This window comes from Haemaphysalis longicornis, unplaced genomic scaffold (assembly GCF_048455015.1).
Source record: "Haemaphysalis longicornis isolate Haplotype H1 unplaced genomic scaffold, Haemaphysalis longicornis Haplotype H1 scaffold_9, whole genome shotgun sequence".
Taxonomy (NCBI): Eukaryota; Metazoa; Arthropoda; class Arachnida; order Ixodida; family Ixodidae; genus Haemaphysalis; species Haemaphysalis longicornis.
Window position 1 is genome coordinate 15,562,114 of NW_027526460.1, and position 26,791 is coordinate 15,588,904.

Consider the following 26,791-nt stretch of genomic DNA (forward strand, 5'->3'; position numbering starts at 1 on the left):
AATTCTTTATCGGTTTCAAAGACCTACCGCATCCTCCCCTTTGCTTTCCGACGCATTCTTGACTGCCAACCCTTATTTCGGTCTTAATTAAACGAGCCCCTCATTTCCTCTTCTGATTCGCTATATTATATATATGCTGGTGTGATCAACAGAACAGAAAATAGTTACACAATAACACAATAGCAACACATTGTTTACCATAAACCAGCCTAGCGAGTATACCTTGACTTTTTCTGAGTAATATCCGAAAGAAGAATGTTCCCTCGTCAGAATATTCTCAGACTGTCGAAAAGGGCCGGCTTGAATTACCCCGTACGCTATACGACGTGGACTACCGCGTCGGTTGGACGGTCCGATATGCTCTTCGGTATTTTCAAATACACGCTTTATTTTGCGGGAAAATGATGAACGATTCAGGCCACGTCTGCGGAATATTAGTTTTAGAAATGCGTATTCTGAAATATGCTAAAAAGGAGTTCCCATTTTTTTTTTCTGTTGTAGCTACTCGGGCCTTATCATTATTGCCGTCTTTGCCCTTCACCTTTGTTCTAAGAGCCGCCGGATATTTCAATCGCAAACTCGGTTATCCCATCGCTTCCCACTAATACGCGAAAGGAGGCGTTGGAGAAATCTTCCGTGCACGTGCCTTTTCTTACGTCTATTATGAAAGACCTCAACGGGGGCTGATTAAAATTGATTTTTTTGTGTGCGGTTTTGAATCTTCTGGTCTTAGATCATTCTGGAAGCTACGTCATCGACAGCCTGGAGGGCACTCGGCGATTCGATTTGTGCAGCGCACGCGAGATGTATGTTCTTTTTTTTATCGCTGCTTTGAACTCATCATGCTTTTCCTTCAATAGAGATTCGATTCATGGAAGGAGGCCTGCGCATTCAACAGTTTCTTCTTTGTGACGGAGGAGTCACCGGGAATGTTGGCATTAACCCCTGAATACATGCTTCTCCAAATTTCTTTATCGTGATTCGGGTTTTCACTGAGCGATTGCTTAAGATAATAGCAGTGCTCTGCTAGTTTGCGACTTTGGTTCACCCGGCTCGATTAGCCAATTTTTTGAATAGCTCCATCCGCTAATTGTTAAATATTTCGCGGAATCACCAAATAACCGTTTATCTACCCCTCCTGGCTTCTGTAAATGGTGGCTGTAATCTACATAGAAGATAGATAGAGAGAGAGAGAGAGAGAGAGAGAGAGAGAGAGAGAGAGAGAGAGAGAGAGAGAGAGAGAGATAATCGCAATGCAGTCATCACATTGAAGTGAGAGCAAATTCTCCGAAGCATTTAGTGGTCGCCGAAGCATTTAGTGCCGTTTTCCCATCAAGCAAAAAAAGAAAAAAAAATATTTTTGTTGCTTCAACTCTGCAAGTTGATGGAATGCTTCGAAACAAAAAAAAATGATAAGTTTTTGCCGAGGGATTTGTAAATTGGGACTAAGGCCAGCGTTACGATATACCACGTTTAAACGCACGAGTTTCGTAGCCAACCACCTTACCGTCATACAAAGTTTTATTTTGCTTTACCTCGTATCCTATTTATTCTAAAATGGTTGTTGTTTTAGTCTTTCCATTTTACTCCCTTTATATGCTTTAACTTCTACCGCTGGCCTTAGGCGAACAGTTGTGGGTAACCGAATTTATTCCTTAGGAGCTTCCTTAAGCAAACAATCATACGGAAATCTCCCTCTCTACGGGCCAGCCCACCCCTCTTCCTCTCTCCCCGTTCCCGAAGAAGCGGAAAAAGCTATCAAAATTTCTGCATATGCCACTTTCAAGAAATCCTGAACCAAGGATATACACTTTCCTCCTTCCTTTTTATTTTATTCTGTGCGACCTGTGCGCACGACGAGCAAGATACCGTTGTTTCCATTCGTACTGTCAGCTTTCGGAGGACGCCTGACATTTCGGCGAGGCCGCCCAGGGGAAGGCCAAGACGCCCGCACGCCCGCTCCTCTATGTTGGCGGGGAGACGTAACAGCGAAAAAAGAAAAAAAAAATAGGAGGAAAATAAGTAAAAACCAAGACTGGCACAAAAGGCAACCCGGGGCAAAAGAAAGATTGGATCACGCGTGAACAAAAAAGCCAAAGTAGTCGGGTGAGCCGAAGACGCTCCGGAGCAAACAAAGCGGAATCGCGAGGACGTGGACGACAAAGACCGCCCACAGAGGTTACTGTTCTGTGGGCCAGGCCAACACCTACCAGGCAAGAGAAAGCCTACTAGCGGTGTCAGCGCGCTGCAGCGAACGACGAGGTTTCCGTTATGTGCACCCGGCGACGATTGAAGATGTCAACTAAGGAGTGAGAGTGGTTGGAGATCAGCTCAAGATGAAACGCGGGGCGCGGTTGTACTACGCTGGCTTTCCTTGTGCCTATAAGGCGTTGGCTCAGCAGCTTGCGTGGAAGCAACACGCGGTACAGGGAAAGTGCAGTGTGTGTCGGGGCAACGCTGAGCATACGAGGAGGAAGCCCTGGCTCGGGGTCATGACAGTGCTGCCACCCTGATGATGTGAACGACCCGTTTAATAAGTCGCAATGGAACAGCTGAATGTGGACTCGGAACAATGCGCACGCATTCATGGGCTTCCCGGGGGTGACGCTGAGAGAGCCAGTCCTCTTTGGCTTTGTTATCACGGAGGTGCTGGTGGGAGACTATGCAAGGGTGGGCGCTCGAAGGAGGCGTGGGGAAACGCTTTCCAAGGAGGAAGAAAAAGGGAGTGGAAAAACGGGCAAAAGAAGCACGTATAAAAGGACGTGCGCTCGACAGCACTTTGAGTTCCTTAGTCCGGCAAACCAAATTACAGGAACGCTTTTGTTTGACTCAATTAAGCGTGGCTCTGCCCTTTGTCCCGTCTATCTTTAATGGGACGTTTTCGCAGGGGTGCTTCGCTTGTGTCCGTGCTCCTCAGCTCGATACCTTCTTGCCATCTGCCCTCAGCAGCGACCAGCCAGTTTTTACTTCTTTTCACTACATTGTTCCCTTGGTCCTTGCGCGCAGCGTTTGCTGACCTTATCGTTGGCTTGCTCTTTCAATTTGCCGCCGTCTGCGGGCATCTTGTGGGGAGGCTTTTCGACGGTTTAATAGGGGCCGGGAGAGAGGGACGGTACAAGAGGGAGGGATCAAGTGTAGAATACGAGGAACGCGCGGGAAGGTAACAGGCTAGTTGAATAACGGGCGCTTGGCAACAAGTCGAGGCACGCAGGCTGGCTTTGAGGACACTGGTTGCCCGGCTTCTTCACGCTTGCCTGCTTTTCGAGTTTTTCTTTTTCGACGCCCCTCCTGGACGGTTTCTTCATTATTCATGTTGCTTCAGCTTGATTGGTTGACATTTCACGCTCCGCGGTTTAGGGAAGGAAAGCAGGTTGAGAGAAACAGGACGAACCCGCTTAAAATCTCAATGGAGCCTCTTTCGTCCTTGTTTTATTCTTCTTCGGGGGGTGGAGCGGATTGTTTTGCGGCTTGCTCTTTCTGTGAGGACTGTGATGGTCGGAGTTTTGTCTATTTACTAATATACATATGCCAAAGGCCCAATGGGGCTCTACATTACGTAAGGGAGGGGAGGGGGGGGGGGGGGGAGAGGTGGCAGAGCTACAACCGCAGTATTCTGCGCTTAGAATAAGTTCGACGCGGCACACATTAGAGAGTTTTGGCACTCCGTCTGTTCCGTCCGTTCCGTTCGTACCGTATTGCCGGGACCCGACTGGGCGCATTCGTTCCGGTAGAATGGCCGCGCAACATTCGTTACGAGGGGGGATGTCCTCCTCGCCGTGCCCGCAAGCGCAGGCGCAGCGGAGTCCCGGTACTGACGGTAAGCACGGAACGGACGGAGCATACGAAGTGCTAAAACTCTGGATTATATAAAGCTTGAATGAAAAGGCGCAGGTCATTTCACATACCTCGAGGGAAAAAAGGCACAAGAGCACGATACGTTTATAGAAATGCAATACGGTCCAAGCAACAGTGTGAAGGCGCATGAACACGCAAGGAAAAGTGAGAAATTACAACGAATAAATAAATAAATAAATAAATAAATAAATAAATAAATAAATAAATAAATAAATAAATCATATCTCGCGTAACTTCACTAACCAATTGAAGGATGAACACTCTATTGAGCTGCACTATTATCTCACTATGAACTTTATGTTTTCATCGTATAAGTAAAGGCTATTTTCAACATCTTTTTGTTCTTAGGGAGATGGGCTTTACTTTGTCAACATTTTCAACCTGGGCTGAAGTATGAGGCGCCGGGAGGATATATGGACTCGTGAACGTGGCGCTGCTCTGGTACGGTGAGTGGAAAAAAGATCGCCACGCCAGATTTCCGGCGCATGGCAAAGCAGGGTAGATTAAGTGATTCTTTTATTGTAATTTACGCTTCGATAAGGCAAGAATTAAGATCTTATGAAGCTCTGTGCTTTATTTTAAACTGACTCGGGCCGGTTATTTAAAATTGCACTCTGCGTGTGCGTTGCGGTTAAAGCGTATTCTAGCGAATACGCGCAGTTTGCACACAATGTTACGTAGCTCAAACATCACGTGGAGCAACTGAGGCAGAGCCTGCTCTCTTTAGAATCCAAGTTTCAAGCTCTTATGGAGGACTAAAATTTCAAAGATAAAAATGCTCTACAAAGCATGAATAACAAACACATGGGGAGCTGGCGGACTTAGTTTACTTATTTATGTCGAAAATGAGCCTGGTGACGCAAGGCAACCTCGCTTTCACCAATTTTAAACTACCAGTGTATATAATATATTCAATTTACCACGTACTACTATTTTGCATAAAACAACACTACTCGCTATTGGAGGTAATACATTAAAACATATCATCCCTATTCGTTGATATCATTCTTTTTTTGCGTACAGGGTGTATGAACTGCATTTAACGATACCAGATTCGAATGAATATTGTCGCGACATTGCTTAGGAATTTTTGGGAGTCCATACTCATCGGGAATTTCCTCCGTTTCTTGTACCCGCTGGTACTTGCGCACCACATACATTTTTTTCCCCGTAAGTTGAAACACGTAGACAGACAAAAACGAAACCCCAAGAGCGTTCCGACAGAACGTGTTTAGAATTCGCGAGATGGGGCGTCGGTAGGCGTTCGTATAGTTTCCTGGAGACGGAGCAGCAACAAAAGTGTCTGCACTTTGCGTGCCGTACTTCTTTTGCCTTAGCCTCTTTGTCTTCTTCTTCTTTTAGTGGTCGTATAAACTCACCGAATGGTTACTTGTCAGAAATGTCTGCTTTGGGCTGGGGATACGAACGCGGGCGCTTTCTTGGCTTAAAAGCGCATCTCTTCTGGACAACGACATTTCAAAATAGGGGCCTATGGACGAAGGCATTCGGCACTTTTTGTTTCAGGTTTCAGCTCCCCACCTCTTCAAAAATATACTTAAGGAGACAAACAACCGATTTTTGTGGAATGCATGTCGTCTAGCTGAAATGAAAGCCAGCGTTTTATATACTGGGATGACTGCAAATAATTTCTAAATAAACAGGCGAAAATAATTTAAAATTTGCGTTAAAATTTCTGATGTCTGAAAGGTAGTGACACGTAGTGTCCAAAAGTGGTACTACGTTACGTGTCCAAAAAAACTCCGCCTCTTTTAACGTGTGATTCAGAAACCGCATGAAGAAATAGGGGAGGTTGCACCCTATTGTTGTTTAAGCCGGGGCAAGTTTTTAAACACCTCTTTTATTCTCACGCGCAGTCAAAAGTGTGTTGCTACACGGCCCACTGTCATGGTTTCCAGCATTACTTCTGGCGGGACACGTATGGCTGGTATATCTAAAAATCCCGGTTTTAAAGTTCGTAGTGCGCTATCAGCAAAACCGCCTAGGGTTAAGGTGTTTGTTTGTTTGTTTGTTTGTTTGTTTGTTTGTTTGTTTGTTTGTTTGTTTATTTATTTGTATAATTTGGGCATGATTGCACGTACACCACACGGTACATTTCAATTTTCATCTCCTGTCGAAGTGAACGGGGCAATAGGCGTTCTAGACGCCTGTCGAGGCCCCGTATCTGAAGATTGCACAAAGGCAGCAGCGACAGCTTAACAAAGCACATTTAACAACGGAAGAATGCAGATTATGACAATATATTGACACACTGCAACGTAAGCGAGCATGCATAAACATAATTACAGGTTGACTTTACACCATAAAGCACAAGTGAACATAGAGTGAATATGTAATTCAAGAAATGTTGCAGACAGTAAAATAATCAAAGGAATTTTTAGCAAACTCAAAATTATAAACCAAACAAACAATACCAGGTGTTTTGAGTGGTGCCCTTTTATTTCGGATAAAGAAAATATACTCGACAAAAAACGGTAGTGTGTTCCTTCCTGGCATGTTTCGAAGAAAATGAAAAGGACTTGAACAAGCACAAACGAAAATTGGTGGCAAAAGCTTAATAGGGCGAGTTTGTTCGACGTACTTCAAGTGGGCGAAGTTGCAACAGACACGGCCCAAGAGGAAAAATAGGCATAGCAGAAGCAGGCGCATGTTTTTTGACACGGTGTCTTTTAAGGGCAGAGCACTTTAGGAGCCTGGCTTGTGGTCGTAGCATGTCCGCGGTCACGCAAATCTAGCCACCAGCCACGCGGCGTCATTTACCCAAACAGTCCCACGGCATCACGCACCCGAACAGACGATTCGAAAAGATAACTCGCATGAAGAGATAAATTTTTTATCAAACAATCCAGGTATCAATGATACGACGTAAGAGCCAGAGACAATCTAACAAGTCCCGCGCCTTTTGTTTCAAAACTAGCAGAGCCCGAAGGCTAGCAGTTACAGACTCTTGCTGAAACTCACAAATAATTCAAAATTTATTACAAACAAAAGATTGACATACAAAGAATTCAGAGTTGGTTACAACCGAAATATTACCATGCTAGGGAAACAATTGTAAAAAAAGCATTCGCTACAAGAATGAGGCAGCAATACAGTACAAGGGTGGTATTAATTCCAGAACAAATACTGTGGTGCATTACCAACGAAATCTAAAAACAAAATATCCAATTATCACAAAGAATATACTTAAGGACACAGGTCTGGAAAACTGGTATTAATAATAACCCTTTTGTTCGACACCCCTATAAACCGGGTAGACCAATGTCGCAGAAAATGTTCCTCACCCAACGGGGCCAACTCACCTTCCAAAAAGGTCACAAGCTGGTCTCTGAAATAGGAAATCAAAGGTGACGGCATAAGTAGCCTGCGATTCCGTGTAGCGAGCCTCCGGCGATTACGCCACAGTAAGTAATCGCCAATCACTGCGAAGAGTTTGCCTAGGGTAATGCCAGGGAACCGTTCTCTCAGTTGATACCGTGCAAGCCCCAAACTTTAAGCGTCACGGGGTGTGAGGCGCCTCACGTAACGCGCTACAGTGCAGCTTGAGAAAGTATGCCCTGTGCATTCCAGTTGGCCGCAGTTTGGACCGGAAGAGTTCTCTATTACTTCCCAGCGAAATATTTTGTGGGAAGAATTCTCCGCTCTTTTTGCCACTGGATGTTTTAGGCGTTCTCGGGCAGCCTGCCAGAAGTCAGACGAAACCAGGGAAACTCTGGTGTACCTACTCACCTTCCCGACCTCGCAGTAACTATTTTTTCACATAGCCTGGCAGGTTGTTCAATAAAAAAATCGAGATCAGCATCCAGTGCACGGATTTTTTTAGCTAAACTAATGACGGCCTTGAAGAGTCTGCAGGTTGCTGGTGATAGTTGGACAAAGAACCCGTCTAGACGGACCGAGAATGCAGAGGATCAAATGTTCGCCCTGAGCTTCCACGTCACTCAGAAGTGAAGAAAGTGAAGAGACGACTCTCAGGGACAACAACTCACTCATGAGGTCGATGCAAGGAACATCATAACCCCCGGAGCGGCATGGGAGGCGCAGGGCATCTCTCGCTAAACGCTCGGTGCTTCCATCCGAAAAGAAAGAAAAAAAGAAGAAAGAGAAAAGAAAAAGTGCCGCCTGTCCCTCTATTCAGCATTCCGGCCAAGAGTTAAGAGGAGACTTGATGGTCTTATTAGATTTGATTTAAAGTCAGGTGGCAAGATCGACAATACTGAGTCCAAGCCTAAAAGGGACATTTCGGGGTACTTTTTTATAAGCCGACGAATGATTCAAATCTTGTGACTGCAGTTGCGCACAAAAGTTCAGTAAGTGGTGTAATGTGACCCTAAAAAAATTGTAATTCGAGTTGAACGTGAGCTATGAGGCGCCCCGTAAGGGACGTGGGCTATGGATTAACTTGAACCCCCGAGGGATTCTGCATTCAGGAATTTCCTGACCACGGACACTTTTTCTGTCATTAAGAAATTTTCTCCTTCTTTTTCTTGAACTAATTCAAGTTATACTGAAGTTGGTGCGCACATCTTGAAAACGCATATTCTTAAAAGTACGTGCTCCCGTCTTTTTTGTTTTTTAATATCGGTAAAACAATATTCGTGTTCGAGATTTGACTAAAAATTTCCAATAATCGAAGTTCCCGTAAACATCGCTTGGTCAACTTCGTTTGCAGGTTAGGTAGAAGAGGGGTTGCGTCGACAGACTTTAGGGGGGGGGGGGGGGGGGGGGAGGGTTACGACGCGTCCCTCCCCCTTCCCCGTAGGTTAGCCATTGAAGGGCAAGCGCATAGAAGGTGGGATGGGCTCTTTTACAGGTACATGGTTGGTGATATGTTGTGTAGGATTGTTGTGTTATAGTACATTTGGGTTTTGCAAACGTCGCCAAAGGCGCACGTCGTTGGTTTTGAGAGCTGGATGATTGTTTCCTAAAAAAAATATTTAAAGGTGTTATTTCTCTCCACAGTTTTCCTTTCTTTTCGTGTGACGTTTCAAAGCACGCAGGAAAAGCCCAAAGCGATCCTAACCGGATTTTACTCGATCGTCGCCATCTTCTCGAAAACCTGTTTTCATTGAGTTACATTTTCATTGCATCAAACCAAGAAAGGCATCTTTAACGCCATCTTTGTGTGTCAGCGTACGGGAGAATTCGGCCACCAGGCCTGGCGTTGGATGGGCAGGTCTTGGGGACGCCAGCCAGCTACGACGTGCTGCCACCTGGGAGCAGGTGTTAAAAATGCACGTGGAGTTTGTAAAACAAGTTCACGGCCGTCTACTTACTAGTCGACTGCTCTAATAATATCTGCTTTTACCACAGGCTGTTGCTTATATAGTGTGGTAGTGGTGAGTAGGCACGGCGGGCTATCGCGCTCAGCTGCGCGCGTGCATCTTTTCACTGCACTTGTGCGCAAGACGCAACGCTTTAGCGAAGTCGAAACGGAAACAAAGCCGGGATGATGCATCACATTTTATAATGTTGTCTAGTTACGTATTGTTTGTTTGAAAAAAAAAACGCATTACGTCAAAATGTTCCCGAGTACATTTGTTTTACATTTACAGGCCGCCTCAGTCTTGCAACCACCGCCAACAGTGTTTGTTTCAGAAAAACGCTTAGGCAAGGTCCACCAATCCGGTTTCACGATACGTTCGCAATTTGAGTAGGTCACAAATTGTAGTACGGAAAAAGAGTGGGGCATCGACAACTGTTTTCAGCTTTTGCCATTTTTCGTGTTCATGCGCACAGAACCTAAAAGGGGCCCAATCTTCCTACATACCGCTAAGTGGGATATTTGTATTCACGGCACTCTAACCTACCGATATAAGCCAACTTGCTTTTAGATTTTAGTGTCTCTTTAAACACTACAATGCACGTAGCAGGGATGCGCGCGCATTAAAACTTGTAACACTTGGACACGTCTGGCGACATACATTTCACGCCTTCCCATAAGCCTCTTTGGCTATCCGGGTCCTTCAAATGCGAGGTGTTAGCTCGAATAGTGAATGAGTACCTTACATATTTAAGCAACACCTCACTCAATGCCCGGCGATCCAGATTACAATACCCTAGCGAGCAACGTGCCGCCCCGTAGTATGTGGCGCAACGTGCGGTATTCATTTGTGAAGCGGTAAATCTCGAACGTAAGCTTTCCTTACGGGCGAGTTTCGCAATGCGGAGGAGTGACTGTGGGTGCTATATTCAGTGCATCGAACGTAATTAGGTTTACCTCGTACCCGTATATTTAGGTTTTATAACTTCCTTGCTTTATGGCCTGTTGCCCCGTGCCTTTGTGCCTTTTGATTATACAACCCGTCTTTCTGCAGGAATAATCTCTATCCTTTGTTCCCTCTGAACAGGCTCGCGAATCATTGCGTTGCCTCGTAGCTGCTGTTATTTCCATCAAGTGGTTTCCTTTGTTACTCTCGCAGCGTATTCGATTGAGACTATTGTGCAACGAGCCCCTCCCTTCCATTCTCCTTTGGTCCCTTTCTTTTCTATTTTGTTTCTTTCTCTTTTTTTTTCGATTTGCTCGTGGGACCGAGAATCGCATAGACAACGCGCTAATACAGCATTCACAGCTTATTATGAATCCTTCTTTCCTGCCCTTCCATTGTGTTGCAAGCAGAATGAAACAGATGTCTAGGTTATCCGATACAAACAAACAACAAATTATCTGACGCCCAGCAGTTGCGCAATTCCTGGGTGGCGTGGTAGAGACGTCCCATTTGAGCCGAAAAAACATGGTTGAACCGTTCCCTTTTTGATGAGTGCCTTCTTAGTCCACGAGGCCCCGGGCACGTGCGGTTAGTTGGACCCGGGATATGAACTCGAGCTGGGCAGGCAGGTCACCGCCGGCCAGCTGGCACTCTCACGGCTCAGGGGTTTAGTTGGGAAGGGGGGGGGGGTGAGGTGTCACTCCCATACCATGTGGAATAAGGTGCATGGAGATGGGCAGCGTTTGCAGCTGGGGAATACAGAGTAGGCTAGACCACATGAAGGCGGGCGCCGTGGAGAAAGATGGTCTGGAGTATCTGCAAGATGGATTATTCTGTCTTGTGAAGCTAAATTCGGAAAGGAGGGGGAAGGGGGGTGTTGGCGAGTCCGTTGTTGACGGAAATGAGCTGGGAAAGGGGGGGGGGGGTATTAGCGGGTAAGCACTCTGGCCCTTTAAAAAGTATTCACCATTACATCGTCATAGCACTGGTCCTACATTTAGATTTAAAAAGAAAATGAAAGCGTGAGAAGCAGAGAAGCGGGATAATAACGACCACATTCATATAATTTTAGCTTTAGTTCAAGGCACGTGTCAGGCGCTAATTTTAAAATTCTGTTGGAACGAATATGGAGGGGCACAAGTATTAGAACAGCAATAAATGCTTTCTGAAACAATCCTACAAAATAAGGTTACAAAATAAGGTTCTGTTTACAAAGAAACCAAGTGCATAGCTAATCATTGCTCTTTTTTGCTCTTTTTTGCCATTTCTTGTTGTTTATAAATGTTTATGGCTGCGCTACGTCCAAAATGGCCTCATTCCTACACCACGTACAAACTACGGGCTACAAATATTGAGACATGACGTTCCCAGCGTCCTGAGCTACATATCTGATAAAAGCTTAAATATCTCAACATTTAGTAGAATGCAACTACTTATTTTATTTGACACCTAATGATAAACATAGCGACCCAACTTTATTCACACTCTTTGTTTCGTTACTATGCCACCTTATTTTGTTGCACTGTAATGGCTTGTTCTCTGTGTGCTTTGTGTATCTTCTGATGACCGAGTTTTTTTTGTGTTCTGCTAATTTGAACTGTTGTCATTTCAATGTGTTCATGAGTAATATCTCAACCAGCTGAGTGATGTATTGTACATGCTGTACTACTCTTTGCTTATTACTGTATTTCATTTTGAATTGCTATCATGTGCAACTAAGGGTCTCCTTCGTCTGTAAGTAGTGATGTAGCCAATTCCTTTTCCTTTGCCGATGCTGCGGTCAAACCATCAAGCGCCCGGGAGCTAGTCAAGCTTTTTCTCCTGGTGTACTCTGCTTGCTAAGTGGAAATAAAGTCATTATTATTATTATTATCATTATTATTATTATTATTATTTGTAATTACCGATTCTGTATTATCCTTTCTTTTTTGTTTGTGTTCATTGCATGTAGTGTATACGCTATCTACGTTTTGTAGTTGTTGCTACGGTATACTTTGTAATATACATTCTAAAAGTTATTTTTTTTCTGCTCTTTTTTTTTGATACGCTTTCAATGTGTTCTTTTCTTTCACTTTTTGTTTTCCTTTTTTTCACCTGTATCCATCTGTGTACCAGCACCAAGGCCTCACGGCTATTCCTGGGCACAATAAATGTACATGATTGATTATTATTGTTATTATTATTATGTGCTCGTACCTGACTGCCAGAGATGCTGCTCCTCTTGCTTGCAAGCGGATAAAAACTAGGTACAACACCTATGCCTCCTTCTATGTTGCCGTAAGCAACGTGTGCTATGAATTACTGCAGGATCCAGCTCTGTGGCCAAATGAGTGCCTTTTTAAGCCCTTCCGGGGCGTACTACGTGAGTCCATGCTGCACCTGTCTGAACTTTCCTCGCCCGCATGATCAGTGTTTGTTACCAAAATGTCCGTTATTTGCGGACCAAATCTGCTGAGTTCTTTTTCTCTATAGCTTCGTCCTCACATAATGTAATCGTCCTTACCGAAACTTGGCTATCCTCCGAAATTCCGTCTAGCGATTATTTTACCGATAATTAAGTTGTTTTCCGAAGTGACCGTACTGGCCCCACTTCTAAAAATTGCGGTGGTGGCGTGCTCATTGCGGTGGACAAGTCGTTGAACTGCCGTCGTCGGTCACACCTCGAAACTGCTGCAGAATCAGTGTGGGTGGAGGTTCTCGGCGGTAGACAAATAGTATCCTAATTTCCACCTTTTATATACCTCCATCCATAAACTACGCCGAATTTCAGCGCTGTGTCACATCAATAGAGGAATGCCTACCCAGACACTAAATTTCTTATATGCGGGGATTTCAACGTTCCCGGTGTAGACTGGATGATCGCACTGTCAGACACGATCATCATTACATTTCCCAGAAGGGCTACTGTCTGTTAGACTTTTTTCTTTCACTGGTCTGGAACAAAGTAATAGGTGTAAAAACATTTGTGGTAATGTTTTAGACCTTTGCTTTTCCAACCAGGCGGACCTTACCATTTCTCTGTCGGATACCTTGATGGTCCGTCCCGACAAATTTCATCCTGTCCTTCATATCTCACTGCCGTATGTGTCGGGGCAATCGAGATGCTCCGGCCATTCTGCACATCCGACGTACAATTATGCTGCTGGAGATTACGTTGCTTTTTATAACTACTTATGTAACACTGACTCGTCTCTCCTCGTCAAACTTCCCTCTGTTGATGACCAAGTCGAGAAACTTTCTACAATTATTCAGCAAGGAATGCAAATGTTTATACCAAGAACGTCCGGAAAGAAATCTAAATTTCCGAAGTGGTTTTCTGCGGAACTGCGAAAGGCTTTAAAATGTAAAGCCCGTGCTCACAAGAAAATTTGCGGGCTACAATCCGAAGCTTGGAAAAAAGAATTTAAGTATTTCAGAGCCCTGTGTAAAGAGCTGTATGATCGCGATCGGTCAGACTACATAGCCAATGTAGAAATCAGCGCTACACGCGACCAGAAAAGTTTCTGGCAGTATGTTCGCTCTAGATCTGCTGGCAAGGTTGCCGAAATTGTTAACCTACTAGACGACAATGGAAACCCGATTGGAGACGTTGATGATGCCTTTGCGGATCATTTCAGCTCAGTATTTCCAAAGGGTGAAGTTAACATTTTGTCCAACTATTCCTCTGCATCGTCTAATTTCTGCGTTCCCAGAATAACTGAGGGTGACGTTCGGAAAGCCCTGAAGCGCCTCAAACCGTCATTTTCCTGTGGCCCTGACGGCATTCCTCCCTCAATATTAAAAACCTATGGGGAGCTTCTGATTCCCATACTAACCGCTATATTTAATAATTCAATTCAATCTGCTACTTTTCCAGCAGCCTGGAAGTTAGCACGCTTGGTCCCTTTCTTCAAAACTGGTGCTAAAGATAGTGCTAGAAACTATCGGCCTATTTCGCTACTCTGTGCGGCGTCTAAGCTTTTTGAGACTGTGTTGCACGATGTTTTAACTTCCAGTGTTAAGGGCATACTAGTTTCCGAACAGCACGGGTTTATGTCCGGACGTTCCACAACCACTAACCTCGTTTCTTTCATGCAGCGAGCGTCCGAAGCGGTTCATCATAGGAGCCAGCTTGATACTGTGTACTTTGACCTGAGCAAGGCTTTTGATGTGGTCAGTCACCCATTGTTAATTTCTAAACTGTCACTCCTGAACATAGATAATTCGATTCTTGACCTCCTAATTAGTTACTTGCGTGGGCGGACCTGCTACGTAAATGTTAACGGCCAGCAATCCTATCGTTACTGCGTTTCAAGTGGTGTGCCACAGGGGTCTGTTCTAGGCCCTCTTTTGTTTTCTTTATTTGTCAATGATGTTTCAGCTGCTATAAGGCATTCTTCTTTTTTACTTTATGCTGATGACATCATGATTTTTAGGGAAGTTTCGTCTCTTAGCGACTGCGGGCATTTGCAAAGAGACGTGGATGCATTTACACTCTGGTGTAAAGAGAACGAACTGATAGTGAACGCCGCGAAAACCAAAGTGTTGTCATACACACGTAAAACAGACTGCCTGCTTTATCACTACTCAGTTCACGATGTTACTTTGCCTCGAATCTCGACGACAACTGATCTTGGCGTGCTCTTTGATAACCAGCTGACTTTTACACCGCACGTTCGATTCATCAAACAGCGAGCTCTCCGCCGCAAAGAATTCCGTAGTGCAAAGTCCTTCCTGAAACTGTACTCCACTGTCTGTCGTCCCGTGCTGGATTATGCCTCGGTTGTCTGGAATGGTACATGCAAATCTAACAGCAGGGCCATTGATAAAGTGCAGAATAAGGTGCTGTCCATACTTAGACATCGCTTCCCTCACGAGTATCACCGTCTTGACTCTGGACCACGGTACTTGCAAGTGCTGCCTGAGCTAAAGGCTAGGCGCGATACAGCTGACCTCTTATTTCTTTTTAAGCTCATACATGGACAAATTAGCAGTGCGCAACTGCCTTCGCAGCTCCAGCTAAGAGTGCCTATTAAAACCACAAGAAAATGTCATCCTTTTTGTACTCTCAGCTCCTGTAACCGACATTGCCCGCTGTTCAGGCTGCAGAGCACGTGTAACTTCTACTCTGCAGACGTAAGTATTTTTAACAGCTCTGTCACCCGTTTCCTTAGATTTAGGGTGCACTGTCAGAAGATATGGGGAGTCGACTCAAGAGAGCCAACAAACCCCACCGAATCTACAGGGCACAGGTGACAAAGGGGGTGGCCGTCTGATGTGCGGCTTTCGCCGACTAGAGCGGCAAGAATGAGCAAGAGCCTTGAACGAAAAACAACACAAAGACTTATATTTAGACAGGCAAGTTACAAACACAAGCACGAGGTAACGGATCGATAATTACAGGCAACTTAGATGGAATTCAAATACAAGAAACAGTCCAATTAGACGAAATGATACAAACAGGAGCGTTAACAAATGAAGATTACGAATCGGAGCAGTTAACTAAAAAGAAACGAACGGTTCGATGCATATGAGAGACAGAGTCCCAGCATATTCACCGACCGGGCCGGACGATGCACCGCTGTCGGAGGCGAGTCGGCTACCTGGGAAGCGTGGCTTCGCTGTAGGCCAGGCCGTCCGAGACGATCACGGTGATTCGAGGCCCGGGAGCACGTTGGAGTCCTCCAGGGCGCGGGTCGCCGATGGTGTGATGAACAAACTGGCAGGTGCCGTTGTCAATCACGACGTCCAAACGTAGCTGGTGGTTTTAGGTGCGGCTTCTCTTTTTATAGGCGCGCCGGCGCGCCGGCGCGGAGAGGGAGAGCACAACACACCACGCGCCCGCCGCCGTCAGCGAATAACTTCACTCTTCTCCCTTCTAGAATCTTCGACGCTCTTTAGAGCTGGCAAGGCCACGCGCACCTCCTCGAAAGTACTGGAAGCTTCGACGAAACTGGAGCGGCGGAAGTTTTATTTTTGTTGTTTTCTTGCCGGCGAGCCGGCGGGTGATCATGTTACCGTCTCTTCGTTCGAGAAAGTTCCAGCGTTGTCTCGGCGCGAATAGAACCGAATGGAATGAATCGGACGACTGCAAGAAGAATTAGGCGCTGTACAATAAAATGAAAAATTTATAAGGTACTTTTAGACGTCGTACGCTCGAGTTTGTGACACAGCCCCCCAGTTTCAGAATATTATGCAATAATATTCCCAAAACTCACAAAGTCGTGCGTACGCGTCGTTCACAGTTAGTGAACAAAAGAGGCTGTGCCTACTAACACAAAATCAAGTACAGCCCAATGTTCTTCATAAGAATAATGACAGGTACCGAATTCGCGTACAGAACAGCGGTTTGGCACATATTTCTCAAGAAATACACATCCTAGGGTCAACTCATAAGTTTAAGAACAATAAAGTGCTAGCATTCGAATTAAGCCAGTGCCCATAATAAATGTCTGACCAGTAGTCATTACAAGTGGGGAACTCATGAAAATACAGCGTGCACTCCAGTGCGAAAGTCTCGTAGTCTCAAATACAGTGAGTGTACGTCAGTACACAGCATACAATGCACTGGTACAATGAAACTCCTAAGAAACATAACTAATATGTTGTTCACAAACAATAACATGCAACCGCAAAGTTCACGAATGCCACAACTAATAACGTCAACAATACACGGCAAATGTACTGTATAACAGCGAAAGTAAAATTTACGCAGAATGCAACTAGTACGTGAATATGCACTGTACAGCCAGAGTGACAAAATAAGTACAAGCTTCGCGTACAGTAGGACAGAGAAACAATGAATACAACGTTCAAGTATACAGTACTCGACGTGAAAATACAACTCTGTCTTACACTATTCCACTCATATCCCACGTGCATACCTAAATTTGCATTCTTCATGCTTAGCCCGCGTCTATCGGGCGCTTCCGCAACTGCGCCTGCGGAATTCTTCTCTTCGGAGAAGATCCTTTCCAAATGCTGCACGGAGCGACAAACTCTTTCGTGTCCGCCGTGATACCGGGCCCGCGAAAAAGCTTCGGTGTCTGGGCCTTCGTCTGGCGAACATCGGAGCGCCTAGTGACTTGGTTTTCCCTCGCCTTTCCTCCTGCAGTAACTGACCGGTGCTTCTTTACACCTGTCCGCTGTCTGCAATGCCGGCGCACACGTTTGCTCCTAAGCTTGCGCCCAAACCTGCACTCTTTGTTTCGGCAGCCCGGCTGTTTGCCGAGTTTCTGAAGGCCGGTTTTCAAACGTTTGTTCTTTGCACGACCTTCGGCACTTATTTTCCTTCTGTGCGGCTCCATCGCAGGGGCCGCAGACTTTGGGCGCCGGAAATGTGCCAGCTTCGCTTTTGCGGGTGCTCGCGTTACGACGAGCACGGCTTCGCCTCTCTCCGAGGCATCGAATTGGGGTTCTTCTTTCGAAACAGCGGGTGGTTTCTCTCCCACCGCTGAAGTCGCAGGATCCTCGCCGACGCTTATGTACGGCGAGTTCCCTCCGCGGAGTGCGGCTCCGCTTCGCACGGGGGTTTCAAACTTGACCTTAGGGTCATTCTCTTTGCTCCTCGAGCTGTCAGTTACGCACGCGGCGCTAGTCTGCCCAGCGAGTTCGCAGTCTCGATCTGGGTCTTCTTGCACAATGAGCGTGCAATTACCCGTGTCTTTCGGAAAGACAACGGTTTCCTCGGGGGCACTCCCCGAAATATTGGGTACCCATTCATCTAGATGGTTCGGCCCCGACGGCGTGATGGCATCCACAACCGGGATGTTATCTCCATCCTCAAGCTCCGCATCACCTGTAGGATCATCGTCCTTCCAGGTCTGAAGTGGTGCGCTTTCGCACATATCTGGAGGTATTTCCTCCTTGTTGATTGCGGATACTTCCGCCTCTTCACCTCCGGAGCTATCCTGGCATTCTTTTGCCTTCTCACGGTTAGTACTTTGGCTACTATTCTCATCTCGCGAATTTTCATCATTGAGTTCATCTTTCCGATCGAACTCATTTCGCACAATCTCTGTGCTCCCATTCATATCTTGAGAGGCCGCAGCCACAGCTGCCTCTCCAGCCGACTCATCGGGGTGTGGCTCCTCGATAAGTGGCTCTTTCACCTCCACGGGTGGCGGTTCTTCTGGGGCAGTTAAAGTTATCGGGTCGTCGGCATCTCTGACTCCGTCGATGTTGCCGAGGATGAGGTCATACAAAGACCTCTCCATGCAAAGGGCGGTTACGCTTCCCTTGTAGTAGGGAGTCTCCACCTCGATCTGAGCTACCGGCAACTCTCGCATTGAGCCATCCATAAAGTACACTGGGTTTATTTCCCCAGTGAATTCCTGTTCTCGGACTAAGTCCGTTCGCACAATAACTGTGCTGGTGCCGGTGGAGCGCAAAACACTAATGGGTTTGCCTGACAATTTTCCCTTAGCCAACGGCACTCTCTTCGACCCGACTGCCGTAATGGCACCCAAGACGTGAATTTTCGTGCCCCTTTTTCGCTCCTCAGAGCTATCAGTAACATCGTATTGCTTGGGTGCCCTGAGAGGTGCGCATTTGCGCAAATCCTGGCGCCTTTCATCGTTGCTGCTCCTGCATGTCGCAGCCTTGTGTCCAGCCCGCCCGCACTTAAAACACCTGGAAACATTATTTCTCTTAAAGTTGCTCCAGCAGTACTTGGCAATGTGCCCAAACTTGTTACAAGAGTAACATTTCAGCGGGGGTTTTTGGCTGGTCCTACTTCGGTCCGCTACCGCGTTTCCGAAATTTACCTTAACCTTTTCAAGGTTTGTACTGAGACACAGGCGTCTATTCTCTCCCCTCATGCTCCGATCTGCTGATGAGCAGTCGAGCTTCAAACGTTGAGCTTCAAAATTTGCTCCTGTTAGCTCCTCTTTGCTTGCTTTCTCCTCTCGCTCCAACCGAAGTTGTCTCCGCAATTCTTTCTCTCTTTTCCTCTCAGCTTCTGTTCGTGCTGCCTGTCTTGCTCTCTTAACTTTCTCGTTTTCTTCTTTTTCTTTCTCAGCTACCCACTTCCGCAGTTCGGCCCCTGAGAGGCCCAGCTTGCAGCCCAATGCTACAATTTTCTCTGAATCCATGATTGCATATGTATCGCAATCTAGCCACAATACTCTAGCCTCTAGCTAGGTATGTCTACACAGAGAATGTTAACGAGAGCACCCACTTATAAAGATAGTAGCAACCTATGCCAAAAAAGTTCCAGGCTCTTTCTCCTCCCTACCGCTCACATCAGACGTCCTGTCGCGGACGCCAGAAATTGTCACCCGTTTCCTTAGATTTAGGGTGCACTGTCAGAAGATATGGGGAGTCGACTCAAGAGAGCCAACAAACCCCACCGAATCTACAGGGCACAGGTGACAAAGGGGGTGGCCGTCTGATGTGCGGCTTTCGCCGACTAGAGCGGCAAGAATGAGCAAGAGCCTTGAACGAAAAACAACACAAAGACTTATATTTAGACAGGCAAGTTACAAACACAAGCACGAGGTAACGGATCGATAATTACAGGCAACTTAGATGGAATTCAAATACAAGAAACAGTCCAATTAGACAAAATGATACAAACAGGAGCGTTAACAAATGAAGATTACGAATCGGAGCAGTTAACTAAAAAGAAACGAACGGTTCGATGCATATGAGAGACAGAGTCCCAGCATATTCACCGACCGGGCCGGACGATGCACCGCTGTCGGAGGCGAGTCGGCTACCTGGGAAGCGTGGCTTCGCTGTAGGCCAGGCCGTCCGAGACGATCACGGTGATTCGAGGCCCGGGAGCACGTTGGAGTCCTCCAGGGCGCGGGTCGCCGATGGTGTGATGAACAAACTGGCAGGTGCCGTTGTCAATCACGACGTCCAAACGTAGCTGGTGGTTTTAGGTGCGGCTTCTCTTTTTATAGGCGCGCCGGCGCGCCGGCGCGGAGAGGGAGAGCACAACACACCACGCGCCCGCCGCCGTCAGCGAATAACTTCACTCTTCTCCCTTCTAGAATCTTCGACGCTCTTTAGAGCTGGCAAGGCCACGCGCACCTCCTCGAAAGTACTGGAAGCTTCGACGAAACTGGAGCGGCGGAAGTTTTATTTTTGTTGTTTTCTTGCCGGCGAGCCGGCGGGTGATCATGTTACCGTCTCTTCGTTCGAGAAAGTTCCAGCGTTGTCTCGGCGCGAATAGAACCGAATGGAATGAATCGGACGACTGCAAGAAGAATTAGGCGCTGTACAATAAAATGAAAAATTTATAAGGTACTTTTAGACGTCGTACGCTCGAGTTTGTGACAAGCTCCCTCAATCAGTTCAGTTCAGACACTTCCAGAATTCTCATTCGCTAATATACTCCCTCTTATTCTCTTACATGGAACTATATGGAATATTTCTTTGCTCAGTCATACTGAATGGATCTTGTTCTAGTTATAGTAACTTCTCTTACCTGCTTGCCTTACTGTATAGAGAGTATGCTGTTTATATGACTCTTTTGTTGTTTTCCATTTTATGGATTGCTGTTATAAGGTTACACGATTATCTGTAGTGTGCAGATGTTCTGTTTCATCGGTACGATGTAATTACCAATTCTGTTGTATCCTGTCAGTTTTGTTTGTGTTCATTGCATGTAGTGTATACGCTATCTACGTTTTGTAGTGATTTGTACGGTATACTTTGTAATATACATTCTAAAAGTTATTTTTTCTACTCTTATTTTATACGCTGTCAAAGTGTTCTTTCCTTTCAATTTTTGTTTTACTTTTTTTTACCTGTATCCATCTGTGTACCAGCACCAAGGCCTCACGGCTGTTCCTGGGCACAATAAATATTGTAAGGGCCTTGAAGGACAGCCGGTACAGGACGTTTATTAGGCGTAGCAGCCCTCGCGGAACACACACTCAGCTGGCGGCGAAGAGGCGGACACGAGCCCCGAGATGGAAGACGATGATGAGGATGACTATCAGGGGAAGATGAGGTATGGGATAGTGGCCACTAGGTATTTGTGGTAGCGGTCAATGTCCCAAAGGACTGGCGCACGACTAACTGCTCACATCAATTTCCCCCTGTGGACGAGGCGGCCGCCCGGCCGCAAGTGTTCGGGAAGCGCGACGCACGAACGGCTTGAGGCGTGAGACGTGCACGACTTCCGTGCCACGGTAGCGGCGGTCCAGTGGGGCGGAATTAAGGGCGACACGATAGTTCACTGGGGAGGTTTCTTCAAGCACTGTGTAGGGACCCGTGAAGCGGCGCAAAAATTTCTCACATAATCCTGGCCTACGCGTGGGAGTCCAAAGTAGAACCTCGTCGCCCGGCCGGAACCGAACAGCACGGTGAGAGGCGTCGTAGCGATTCTTTCGATGCTGTTGGCTGGTTTCTGTATTCATACGGGCAGCTCGGCGGCAGTGGTTAAGGCGGGAGACGAACTGCTCAGAGAGCGGGCTTGATGCGGATACAGGAGCCGATAAAAATGAAGCGTCGAGCATGAATGGTGGGTCGCGGCCGTAGACGAGGAAAAATGGAGAATAGCCGGTTGTTTTTTGAACTGCAGTGTTATAGGCGAATGTAACGAACGGGAGAATCACGTCCCAGTTGGTATGGTTAGGCTGTATATACATTGAAATCATATCAGAGAGAGAACGATGAAATCGTTCAGTCAACCCATTGGTCTGTGGATGATAGGCGGATGTAGTCTTATGAACAGTGTTCGACGTACGCAGAACTTCTTCAACAATAGTCGATAAAAATGTCCTGCCCCGATCACTTAAAAGGACACGAGGGACACCATGACGCAGTAGGATGGAACTCAAGAAGAAATCTGCGACCTCTGAAGCACATCCAGAGCGAAGGGGTGCTGTCTCCGCATAACGTGTTAAATGGTCCACGGCGGTTACAATCCAGCGGTAGCCAGAATCTGTGCAGGGAAACGGTCCGTAAAGGTCTATGCCAATGGTTTCGAATGGCGTAGAAGGGCAAGGAAGTGGCTGCAACAGTCCGGCAGGTGGTGATGTGGATCGTTTGCGCTGCTGACACGAAGTGCACGAAGCGACGTAGCGGGCCACGTAGTTAGAAAGTCCAGGCCAAAAGAAGCGACCGCGGACGCGATCATATGTTTTGTCGAAGCCTAGGTGACCCGCTGTGGCATCGTCGTGAAGGGCTTCCAAAATCTGCGGCTGGATGGCGCGCGGTGCAACGGGAACCCATTCGTGGCCAGATACGTGATGGTTGATACGATGCAGCACACCATTGAAAAGTCGGAAGCTCTGAAGTTGACGACGGGACCGACTCTTGGGAGGCTGCGTTGAGCCGGTAAGACGGTCGATTATAGTACGGCAGTAGAGGTCTTGTCTTTGAAGTTCTGGGAGGCGTGACAGGTCAACCGATGTGCAGTTGATAGGTGCGACAGGGAGCACCTTGTCTGGTGGTGCCGATGTCGAAATAGTGGCAGGCGGCTGCAGTGGGCAACGCGAAAGAGCATCGGCATCGAGGTGCTTCTTCCCGGATCGGTATGTGACAGTGAAGTCATATTCCTGAAGTCGAAGTATCCAGCGTCCGAGGCGTCCTGATAAATTCTTGAGCGTCTGCAACCAGCATAGCGCATGGTGGTCCGTCACGACCGTGAAGTGCCGGCCGTAGAGGTAGGGTCGAAACTTCTGGACGGCCCAAACCACGGCAAGACACTCCTGCTCGGTGATACTATAGTTCTTCTCCGCGGAACTGAGGGAGCGACTGGCGTACGAAATAACCCGCTCCCGACGCTGTTGATCCGACTGCAAGAGAACCGCACCGATCCCATGGCCACTAGCGTCAGTATGGAGGATGACAGGCTTCGATTCATCAAAATGGCGCAGTATAGGCTCTGAAGTGAGCGCGGCCTTCAGCTGCTGAAAAGCCTCTTCGCAGTCGTCCGACCACTGAAACGAAGTTCCGGAGTGGAGGAGCTTGTTGAGCGGTGAAGCAACTGTTGCGAAGTTGCGTACAAAACGGCGGAAGTAAGACGCCAGGCCAAGAAAGCTACGCAGCGCCTTTTGTTGCTGAGGACGCGGGAACTCGACGACAGCAGCCACCTTCTCTGGGTCAGGTCGGATACCCTCCTTGCTCACGACGTGGCCTAAGACTTGGATGCTGCGGGTGGCGAAATGGCATTTCTTAGTATTTAGCTGAAGGCCCGCACTGGCGAGGCACGAGAGGACCTCATCCAGCCGTCTCAAGTGCTCAGCAAAGCTTGAAGAAAAAATAACAATATCGTCCAGGTAACAGAGACAAGTCTTCCATTTAAGGCCCCTGAGTACAGTGTCTATCATACGCTCAAACGTTGCAGGAGCGTTACAAAGTCCAGAAGGCATCACATTAAACTCGCAGAGTCCATCAGGGGTGGCGAAGGCTGTCTTTTCTTTATCGGCCTCGTGCATTGGAATCTGCCAATAACCAGAGCGGAGATCGAGGCTGGAGAAATATTCCACTCCTTGCAGACAGTCCAAGGCATCATCAATGCGAGGCATTGGGTATACATCCTTCCGCGTGATTTTATTCAGTGCGCGGTAATCGATGCAAAATCGAACAGACCCGTCTTTTTTCCGTACCAATACCACAGGGGATGACCAAGGACTCTTAGATGGATGTATAATTTTGCGCTGCAGCATGTCGGCAACATTGTCGCTGATGATTTTTCGCTCAGATGAGGATACCTGATATGGGCGGCGGCGAATAATACGGGATCCGTCTGTTTCAATGCGATGCGTTGCCACGGATGTCTGACCAAGTGTAGGGCATTGAGAGTAAAATAAAGCTTTGTGCCGGTGCAGGAGATTCAGCAAGCAGTCGGTTTGCGGTGGGGAGAGGTCAGAGCTGATTCTCGCGGCAAGGTCAGGGTGGGGAGGCATAGTGCGAGATTGGGAAGTGGAGGAAACAGAACAAAGCGGAAGAACAAAGACGGCTTCGGAGTCCGCAGCGGTAGCGATCGTGGTGCCTTGACGTAGGAGGATCGTTTCCGGTGTAGTGTTCGTGGCGACTAGCAACGCAGACCCATGCGAGAAACGTACAATACAAGTTGCGACAACGATTCCCCTTGGTAGAAAACGAGCGCTGGGAATTAGGAGCACGTCTCCCTCGCGGAAATGGCCACCACAAACAGAAATTCTTGTCTCACAGCCAGGCCTAAGAACAAAATCTGCACTCGCCACCACGCGACACTGCGGAACATCGAGGTTGCTGTCCGTATGCCCGGTAGGGGCGATCGCAATGTCCGGGTTTCGGCAGGAGGTGACAGCAGACGCCGACGAGAGGAAATCCCACCCTAGAATGAATTCGTGGGAGCAGCAAGACAAGACCGCGCACTGGATGTGGTGTCGCATTCCCTCAATGAAAACGCGCACTGTACAGAATCCAGACGGCTCTAGCCCAACTTGATTGGCACCACACAATGAGGGGCCAGTGTACGGGGTTCGTACTTTTCGCAGCCGTGAACACACATTTTCGCTAATGACGGATATGCTGGCTCCGGTGTCAACGAGGGCATCAACATCACAACCTTCAACGTTCACATGTAATGTATTCGACGGTCTTGTTGGAGGAGTTCTTGGCTTTTCGACTAACGCAGTTTCCCCTCCAAAAACTGCAGGCGCTAGTTTTCCGATTGGTAGTTTGTGGGGTCGGACGCGGGTCGTAGGGGCGAGGCAGAGCGACGATATGGCGAGGGTGATCGGCAGCGGCGTGACGAACGCTCGTTGTAAGGCGTATCAACTGGGGCCGGAGGCGGCGAGTACCGTCGCGTTGGAGAGACGTACTGGTTTCGCGGAGCGCCGTAGGCAAAGCGGATGTCACGTTCAAAAGGTGCATATCCTCGCCTCTCATCCTGCTGACGTCGTCGACAGAAACGGGAGATGTGTCCGCGGATTCCTCAATAATAGCAGACAGGTCGATCATTCGAAAAAGCCCGGCGGACAGGTCGGACGCCGTTGTAGTAAGTCTGGAAGGGGGCTGCCGATGAGATGGCACTCAGGGGTGCATGAGCCGGCGGGACATCCATTGGTAAGGGTGGTTTCGCCGCGATCGCCGAATATGACGGCATGGTTGGGACTGGAACCGAAGGCATCGTTGGGACGATACCCGCCATGGAGGCCAACTCCTGTTTTACAAGGTCGCGCAAATGAGGGGCGTCCGAGCGAATGCTATCCCGTGAGGAAGCAGGTGGGTCACGCAGCTGCAGCTCTTCACGGATGATACTGCGTATGAGGGCGCGCAAATCCACGTCTCCCGGCAGCTCATTGACGTCAGCGTCCTGGTGCAGACGAATAGAGTGTAGCTCGTCCAAGCGTTGGCACGTTGTTCGCACATCGCTGACGCTCACAGGATTTTGGACTGCAAGAGCGTTGAATGCGAAAGGAGCGATGCCCTTCAGGAGGTGGCGAACTTTGTCGGCTTCTGGCATCGCAGCATCCACTCGGCAACAGAGAGCAAGGACATCCTCAATGTATGAGGCGTACGTCTCTTCATGGTGTTGGACACGGGAAGCTAGCTTCCTTTTGGCAATGTCCGAACGGGTGCTCGGAGTCCCGAAAATCTTCCGAATCTCTTCCTTAAAGTAGGTCCAATCAGTGATACGGCTGCCCTCGTTTAGGAACCACGTTTTTGCCACCTTTGTCAGGTAGAAACCAACGATGTAGAGCTTGAAGGAGTTGTCCCATCGGTTAAATGCACTCACCCTCGTGAACTGGTCCAACCAGTCATCCACGTCCTCATCGCGGAGCCCGGCGAAAAACGGTGGGTCGCGCTGGTGGCTGGTGATCGTAAATATCGGAGCCGCAGCAGCGGCGGCGCCAGCGGTTTGGCTCGCGGCTTCACGCTGCATAGCCTTTGGTGGTAAACGGCGTCCGGAACGGAGCTCCAGGGGTGCAGTGGGCAGACGTAGAGGTACTGGGATCGAGGTAGACCTCCACCACTTGTAAGGGCCTTGAAGGACAGTCGGTACAGGACGTTTATTAGGCGTAGCAGCCCTCGCGGAACACACACTCAGCTGGCGGCGAAGAGGCGGACACGAGCCCCGAGATGGAAGACGATGATGAGGATGACTATCAGGGGAAGATGAGGTATGGGATAGTGGCCACTAGGTAATTGTGGTAGCGGTCAATGTCCCAAAGGGCTGGCGCACGACTAACTGCTCACAATATACATGATCGATTGATTGATTGTTTGATTGATTATCCAGAGCTCTTTTTCTTTGTTCTCTAACGACTTGAAAACTGTTGTAGCTTAAGTGCCTTTATGTCATTGCAAATTTATGTGCCGTATTTATTTTAGGCAAATCATGTTCTTGTTTGTTTGTTATTCACTTTTCCTGGTTTTGCGTTGCTTGAATTTCTGTAGGTTTGAGTGCCAGTGCTTGTAATGCTGAACTTCTTTCAAATTTGAAACTCCCGAACCTTTTGTTATAAAACCTTCGTTTTATGCGTATAACTTATCTCTGTCATGTTCAGTGAGTACTTCCTGTTTTTCACGTGCCTTGAACATTTCGCTGTCCGAGTGTCATGGCTTGCAACACTAGGTCTCCTGTTTCTTTTCTTTTCTTATTTTTTTTTCTGTTTTGCTTTCTGAGATTACTGTAACTATCTTTACTTTATTGTTTCTGTCATGCATACGGTTTTGTGTGTTGTGTTGTCTTGATTTTAGTTTGTTTTATGTATGTTTTGTATATGGTGTACCAGTACCAAGACCCTAGGGTTGTTCCTGGGCACCGAAAATAAAGG

General features: G+C 47.5%; 1 long non-coding RNA gene across 9 annotated transcripts in view; it reads left to right on the forward strand.

Moving 5' to 3' along the window:
* LOC144153074 (uncharacterized) overlaps positions 1-26,791 on the forward strand; it is a 621,787-nt gene that overhangs the window by 144,153 nt on the left and 450,843 nt on the right. For 2 of the 9 annotated variants that reach the window (XR_013319305.1, XR_013319303.1), the window contains exon 2: positions 4,204-4,296. The exons of 6 other annotated variants lie outside the window; for them this stretch is intronic. This is a non-coding gene — a long non-coding RNA (uncharacterized LOC144153074). Of the gene's footprint in view, positions 1-4,203; positions 4,302-26,791 lie in introns of all 9 variants that reach the window. One more of the 9 variants, XR_013319301.1, reaches the window with a different exon arrangement.